The 7,806-nt window shown below is 53.4% G+C and overlaps 1 long non-coding RNA gene across 1 annotated transcript; it reads left to right on the forward strand.

The window, feature by feature from the left end:
- Positions 1–2,094: 2,094 nt before the first annotated feature.
- On the forward strand, positions 2,095–6,840 carry LOC103887927. Its single transcript, XR_652199.4, has 2 exons — positions 2,095–2,409; positions 2,513–6,840. It is a non-coding gene; the product is annotated as an uncharacterized LOC103887927 (long non-coding RNA).
- The last annotated feature ends 966 nt before the right edge of the window (positions 6,841–7,806 follow it).

Consider the following 7,806-nt stretch of genomic DNA (forward strand, 5'->3'; position numbering starts at 1 on the left):
TTAGACAGGGAGGTAGAGAAGCTTGTTGATGACGAGCGAGCTCCCAGGGAGAGTGGCCTTGTCAAAAACCTCCTCTGGTATTCTATACGCTCTGCACGGGGGTGGTGATCAGTGTTGTTCTTCTCAACTTGGGGATATTGGGGCCAGAGACACTGTGGAGTACAGGCCCCAACCCTCTGGCTGTTCTGCAGTCTGCCATCAATCGAGTGCTCATGGCTAAAACTCCAGCCAACAAGGAACTTGAACAGCACAAGTCTAGAAAACAGGCTGTTGTCAAGAGTTTGACTGATGGTTTGGAGCTCAGAAAAAGTTTCCCCATGGTCATTTCTTAATGGCCGTTTCAGAACAAAGGGGCAGAGGCAACCAAACACGTTCCCAGGGTCTCGCCTCTGGCAGGGGAGAAATTGAGGTCTTTGATGGTTTCAGATGTAAGTGCTGCCCTGCTGTTAGGCTAAAATTTCCAGCATTTGAAAAGTTCCAAGCTAATTTTCAGGGAGGAAATTAGATGAGAAGTGGCTTTTAAAACATGGTGAATCTTATGTTTAAAAACTTGGGTTGCCAAGGAAACTCTCTCTCCAATATTTCCTTGCCACCATGTTGTAAATTAAGCCCCTAACTGAAAGGTAATTAAGGTAATTGGTGGCACCGCTGCAGAGAGAATGTGGCAACGTAGCCGGAGAGAAGGAGCCCCCAACTTTTTAGGGCACACAATCCTCTTAGCTCTGGGGAAGCTACATCCATTACTGCATGTGGGGCCCTTGAAGGCACCTTTGGAGGAGAAGGCAGACCAGCAAACAGCTGTGAGCCGTGCTCAGTGACAGGCCACAGAAAGCAAATCTGAAATGTCACGCTGCTACCCTGTTGGTTTCGAATAGGTGAAAGCTCCATGAGTCAGTTAATGAGCAGATCGGGAAGGCTACAGTGTTCTGGCCCCCTGTGGCCAGGTTAATGTATGTGGTACCAGGAGAGAGCTTCAGCAATCGTTTTCTGCCACCTTCGGGAAGGAGGCAATTTAGCATTTAGTTTGTGGTCCCAGCCATCCAGCAATCCATCTGTCTATTCATCTGTCTCTCTATCTGTTCATTCATCTAACTGTCCTTCTGAACATCCGTCTACCCATCATCTATCCACCCACCAAGTCAGCCATCCACCCATGTATTTGTTTATCCACTCATCCATCTATCTGTTCACCTGTTCATCCATCTACCCACTCTCCCCACATACACAGCTGGATGGATGGGCATGTCAATGAATGGAAGGATGGATGTATGGATGGGTGGATGGATGGATGAATAATGGGAGGGGTGAATGAGTGGACGGAGAATAGACAGACGGATAGTGGATGAGTGCATAGCTACTATCCATCTGTCCACCTATCTCCATTTACCTATCTATGCAGCCACCCTCCTACACATCCATACATCCATCATCTATTCGTCATCCATCCTCCATCCGACCATCTATCAGTTCATCCCCTACCCATCCATCTAGTAAGTAAACATTTCCTAAGCATCCATAATTATAGTGACAACATCTCCCACTCACTGAGTGATAAGGTATGTCAAGGCCTTTCCAGGCACAATCTCTTTAGATCCTTTCCTCAACACTGTGACTTGAGTTATTATTACCATTCCAGAAATAAGGCAGTAGAGAGGTTCTTACAGCTAGCAAAGGTGAGAGCTTGGATTTTAACTCTTGTCTGCACCCTGGGTGCAGATTCCTAGGAGAGGGGCAGTGGGTTTTGTCATCATCTATATCTGCATCTTTGAGCCAGGAGAACAAGATGTGGAGGAGGGTGGGGACAGAGAGCTTGGCTGAAGCACTGGGAAAGAGACCTGCGTCTCAGGCTCCAGGGGCCAGGGGCTTTCAGTGGCCCAGGTCCAACTGCCTTGGCCCTGACCTCCTGCCCTAGCACACCCTTCTGCACTTTTCTAGGCCTTTCCTCTTCCCACGGGGTAAACACTGCCAGCGTGGTCAGGTTGCTGGTGCCAAGGTGAAAAGTCCATGGATCAGAAACCTGGCCCCCCTGGGAAGTGCTGTTCCCAGAAGCTGAGACCTTTCTTCCAGTAAACTTTGGCCTCCTTCTTTCTGGCCCTGACTCCCCGTGCACAGGGAGTCCGGGTTCACATCAAAGGGGTGGGGAGGGGGAGAGAGGGGTGTGCAGCTGAGCACCCCACGGCCTGGCGCTGCACTGTGCTGGGGCTTCAGGTGCTTCTTCATAGTCAATTCAGTCAACATCCCAACTGGGGACAGGTCTCAGTCTTCTCATTTTGCAGAGAAGGAGACTGAGGTTCATAGTGGCAAAGTAACTCTCCCCAGGTCACACAGTTAGTTTCAGGGAGAGAAGTCTCACCTTGAACCCTGATATCAGCAGGCAGCAGCTGGAGCCAGACTGTAGTGGGCCTAGGGGTGAGTAAGTGGGCTCCACTGTAAGCCCATCACTTCTGAGCTGGGTGACCCTAAGTGAGTCCCTTAACCTCTCTGTGCCTCATCTCCCTCTTTCTACTTTCAGGGTTGAGAAGACTCACAGAAGGGGTGTACACCAATGCTTTGGATACTCTGGGCACTCAATAAATGCAGGCTCCATGTGGTAACTGTCTCCCATGTGTACTGGAGTTCTGCAGGGAGAAGTTCGTTGTGCAGAAGAGTCCCACGGCTGCATGCTGGCTGAGGGCTGCAGCTGCACATCGCAGAGGCTGAAACACCGGGAGAGGAGAGGATCGATCTGCTGTCATTCAGCCCCAGCAACAGCACCCCGAGGCGTGGCAGCTCCTCCACCACTGTTGCAGACTGCAGTCCCGGGAGAGGCTGCCACCTTGCTGAGGGGTGGGTGGGAGCCGGTCCCTGGGGGCGGGTGGTTCCCCTCCACAACCCTCTTCACAGGCAAAACCCAGGGACAGGTGTTAAGAGCTGTTTGTCATCCATCTAATGAACATTTGTTGAGTGAACCTACTAGGAGCAGGAGCTGTCTTGTCCTTATCTCCTCTGACTCTGGTGCCCAGCACACTGCCTGGTGATACCCACTGGAGCTGACCCTCCCAAGGGCTCCTGTGTACCAGCAGAGAAGGCATTTCCAACAGGCTGCCTCTCCAAGCCCAGTCTACTCTCTAAGGCAGCCGTCTCCTGTGTCCTGCTCACTGGGCTTAGGGGGCCAAGATAACCAAGGTCACTGGGATCCCAAGGGACAGAGTGGGATTTGAACCCCAGTGTGTCTGCTCCGCCCCAGAGGCACTGCCTCCGCCACTCTCTCCATCTGCTGACCCCCAACTGCTTTGCAAATGTTACCAGTGTCCTACCAGTGGCAAAGGTTTGCTTAACCCGGGAGCATCTACTGAGTGCTGTCTCCATGGCAGGGGCTGGGGGACTCACGGGAAAGCCAGACACAGCCCGACTGGGGCCGAGGGCTTCTGAGGACACTGCGCCTGCTATGGTTTTCTGTCAGGGGCACCTGCTCGGGAGTCAACTATGGAAACACTTTGGAGCTGCTTCCCAAGGCCAGAGAGAAAGTCTGCCCCACTGCTCCTCGTGGAGTAAAATCGGAGTATTTACTCCCTGTGGAGTTTGCCCCAGGTGCCAGGGGCTGTGCTGAGCCCCTTCCCATGGTCTCCCCTGAAAGCCCCTGAGGGAAATGCTGTCTTCATTCGCATGCTGTTAAAGAGAAACCCATAGGGAATTAGCTGTGAGCACCACCATCTTTCTTGTCCCTTCGAACATCTCCAAGTCAGATAATCATAACAATAGTGGCAGGCATTCCACATTCATACAAGCTAGCAGTCCATCCTGCCTTGGCCCCCGGCCCAGATAAGCAGAGGGACGTGGTGCTGCGCCCTGTATCTCTATGGATGGGGAAACTGAGGCTCGGGGCCGGGAGGAGGCAGATCTGAGGGCTCCCGTTTCTCCTCCTCTCGCAGACAGACTAAGAGAGTCACCCAAGGTCATCAGAGCTGCCGCGGCGGCAAGACAACAATGTTCTGACTTCTGGTCAGGTCCTCCTTCCATCACGACGCTCCGGCAAGGGAGGGGAGGCAGGCGTGGGGGCCGTCAGGGGCCTCTTTAATTCATGAGTTACTGGCAGAAGCACAATCTCCAGGGAAGATTGATGACCGGCTGCAGGTATTGGTGGGTGGATTCATAAAGCTGTCGGCAGCGGGCCGTAAATCAAATGAATATTCAAGATTCCGCCTCGGGAGCAATTCCCTGGCTCCGACAGTAACAAGATGGATGTGGGCAGGAAGGCAGGCGTGGTGGCCTCAGAAGCCCTTGGCCCCGGAATGAGGCACCGCACTTGCTCAGAACTTCTGCATCTCCCTGGGAAATTTGGGCAGCTCAGAAGAGGGAGGAGAGCAGATCATGGACCCCAGACCCAAACGTGGACCCTATGTTGAGGATTATATTTTATTGAGGCATCATTTACTTGCCGTAAAATGCAGAGGTCTTAAGTGGAACGTGGGAGGAGTTTGGACACCTGTGTGTAATCACCACCCAGATCAAGGTCTAGAACACCCCATCATCACCCCAGAAAGTTCCCTTGTACTCTTCCCTGCTCACCCCCCATCCTGAGCCCCACGCAGCCACTGCTCTTCTTTCTCTCACTGGAGTATGTGGACTTTTGTTGAGGACGTGGACTTGTCTGCCTGTTTTGCTCAGCTTTCTCTGCATGGCTGAGCTGGGAGCAGCTCCCTGTCCTGCTCCGCTGTGCGGTCCCCCATGGCAAGCATCTGCCACCATGGTATGGGCCATTCCATGGCCACCTGGGCTGTTTCCACTTTTGCCGTTCTGAAAGTCTGCTGTGAGTTCCTGCAAGGGTTTTCCTGGGTGCTTTTCTTTGGGTAAACACCTGTGAGTGGAAGGGCTGAGTGGAAGGGCTGGGTCCCAGGGCAGACATAGGTTTACCATTTTAAGGAACTGCCAGACAGATTTCCAAGTGACTGTGCCTCTGCATTCCTACCAGCAGCGGACCAGAGTTCTGGCACTCTGTCCTCATCCTTGCCAGCGGTGTTTATGACACCTGTTCAGGTGAGTGCAGTGGCAGCTCACCAGGAGACCCCCCCCATCCTTTGCTCAATTCACCAAGTCTCCACTGGTCCTGGGACACAGCCTTTGCTGTCCTCTTACGAGCCTTTGGGGAAGGTAGCTCATCTTTGTGGCTGAGTTCAGGAGCTGAGTCCCCAGGATCTGCCCTCCCCACCGGGCTGCCGCATGTTCCTGGGGCTGCCGAGGCTGGGACTCAGAGCTGCCTTTTTAAGAACCCTCCCATGGCTGCCCACTGCTCTCAGGAGGCAATGCACTCTCCTGCCGGTGGTCACGAGGCCCAGTGTCATCTGACCCTGGCCACCTCTCTGCCGCCACCCCAGGCCACCATCCCACCTGCTAACCATGGTCTACTGCCTGGGATCAGGTCCCACCCAGGACCTTTGTCCTGGCTGTTCCTTCTGCCTGGACTCTATTCTCCAGCCCCTTCTGTTGATAGCTGTGTCCAGGTGGAAGGAACGGCCACTGCCTCTGACAGTGATGAGATTGCTGTGGGCGAGATGCTGGGCACTCTCACCAGGGGGTCCCATCACCAACCTCATCCTCCAGACAAGGAAACTGAGGCCCAGCAAGGTCACTGGAACTGCTCAAGGTCATGCCACAGGTCAGGGGCAGAGAGGAGACCCGCCTGCATCTCAAGCCTGTGGAACCATCCCCTCCTCCGGAGTGGCCTGGCATCTTGTCTGGAAAGGAAGCTCTGGGCTGGCCTCGGGCACAGGCTATATGATATAAAATGTCAGCCCCTCTTGGGATCCACACTCCCCCAGTAGGGCAAAAGGCACACTCGTGCCTCTTCCTCTTCTGGAGAACATTTCCCCATTTCCCAACTCAGCATCAACTTCTTTCCTAATTCTGGGCCATATTGCTTCACCACCATTAGCCCCTACCACAGACAAGTGTTCTGTGGGACGGGGAGGCTTTAAAAGTTAACACAGGAGAGAGGTGGCCAGCACCACTGGGTTTCCCCTACTATCTGGAGCCCCTGTCCATCCTGGTACAAGACCGGCCCCCAGGACTCATCAACATCCTGGAGGTCAAAGTCTCCACAGGTGGGACAACCCAGAGCAAATCTAGTCCCTTTGTATGCTGTTCTGTCTGGGGCAGGCTGGTGACAGAAGACACGGTGACCCCCACGCAGCCCAGGTAGCCCTGCCTTCTCTCCCCAGAGCCGAGAGCACTGACAGCCTCAATTGTTGAAGAAAGGGACCTGTCCCAGGCTCTTCACTTTCTAGGTCCTGCCAGCAGCCCTGATGTCTACTGATAGAAATAGAAATCATTCTACTGATATCTAATATTGCTGTCATCCATCAGCGCCCCTCAAATCAACTCCCCAAAAAACAGTCACCTCAGATTCTCCCCGCTGAAGTAAAAGTTTCTTTTCCCAGACTTCTAAAGTCCGAGAACAAACCTTAGCAACACAGGCACGTCTCCTGGGCAGAGGCGTGCGTCATGGAAAACTTGGAGGTTGGTGATTGGGCCGCCTCTGCTGCAGAGTCAAGTCCCCGAACGCTTGAAAAACAACATAATGTATTCCTGTCTGCAGCTCTGAGCAAAAGCTCATTTTGTGTCCTGTGTTTCCATTTCCTGAGGATTAATAAGTGTGGAGGGGAACTCGGGCTTCGTGCCGAATATTTATTTAGTCAATATACACATCAATTTAGCAAATTAGAGATCGCAAGCCATTTCTAAGCAATGCTGTAAAAATAATAGCTGTACTTTAAACTTGTAATGGATTTTGGTTTGGTGGGAGGTGGTGGCTACTACGTGCCTGGCACTTGATAAACACAAAGAAGTTTAGTTCTCCTTAAACTTCAGTGGATGTCTGAGTCATTGGAGATGTTTGTTTACAAAGCAGACAGATCCTGTTACCCAGGGCACAGGCTGAGGGGTCTGGGGTGGTGGCTCTGGAACACAGGGAAGAGTGGGCTTCCGGTGAACGACCCTGTGTCTACCCCCGGCTGTGGAGGGCAGGGTTTCTCGCCGCGGGGCTGCGGTCTTGAGGGTCTGCGTGCCTGTCCAGGGTGGGGGCTGCTCTGCGCACCGGAGAATGTTCAGCCTCACCCCCGTCTCTGTCCACTAGATGTCAGCAGCAGCAGCCCCCTCCCCAGTTGTGACAATCAGAAATGTCTCCAGACACTGGCACATGGCCCCGGGTGGGCAAAATCTCCCCCGGCTGAGATCTCCTGATGTAGCACAGGGTTCTCAGTTTCTCTGAGCCCCATTTCTTCATGGAGACACACATTCTCATGAGCAAGGGTTCTATCCCACAACCCGGTGAGAGCACAGCTGCTGCTCACATGGCAGAGCTGAGAAAACTTTGATTCAGAGAGGCACAGCGACTTGCCCAGGGGTACACAGCACCCGCAGCTGACCTGGGGTACGCAAGACCCTTCCAAGTCCTTGGAATGCTCAGTGGCCCCTTCTCATCCCTCGAGTCTCTGTCCCAATGTCACCTCCTCAGAAGGGCCCTGCCTGTCTCCCTATGCTAGGGTAGGCTTTTGCCCCTGCTCTTCTGATGCTCTTTCTTACCCCTCTGCCGTGTCCCCCACAGGACTTGGCCTAGCAAGCATCGTGACTGTGTGCGTATTGACTTGTCCACTTCACTGTTCCCCACTGACCTGTGGGCCCCTCAAGGTGGGGGGTTCCTGAATGTGCTCCCTGCTGTTGCTCCAGGCCTTGGCGCAAAGCAGACGAATCACAGAGCAATCAAATGGCTCTCTGGAAAGGTTCCCAAGGCAAGGCTGCTGGCTGCACCACACCATTCATTCTCCACAT

This window comes from Papio anubis, chromosome 16 (assembly GCF_008728515.1).
Source record: "Papio anubis isolate 15944 chromosome 16, Panubis1.0, whole genome shotgun sequence".
Classification (NCBI taxonomy): Eukaryota; Metazoa; Chordata; class Mammalia; order Primates; family Cercopithecidae; genus Papio; species Papio anubis.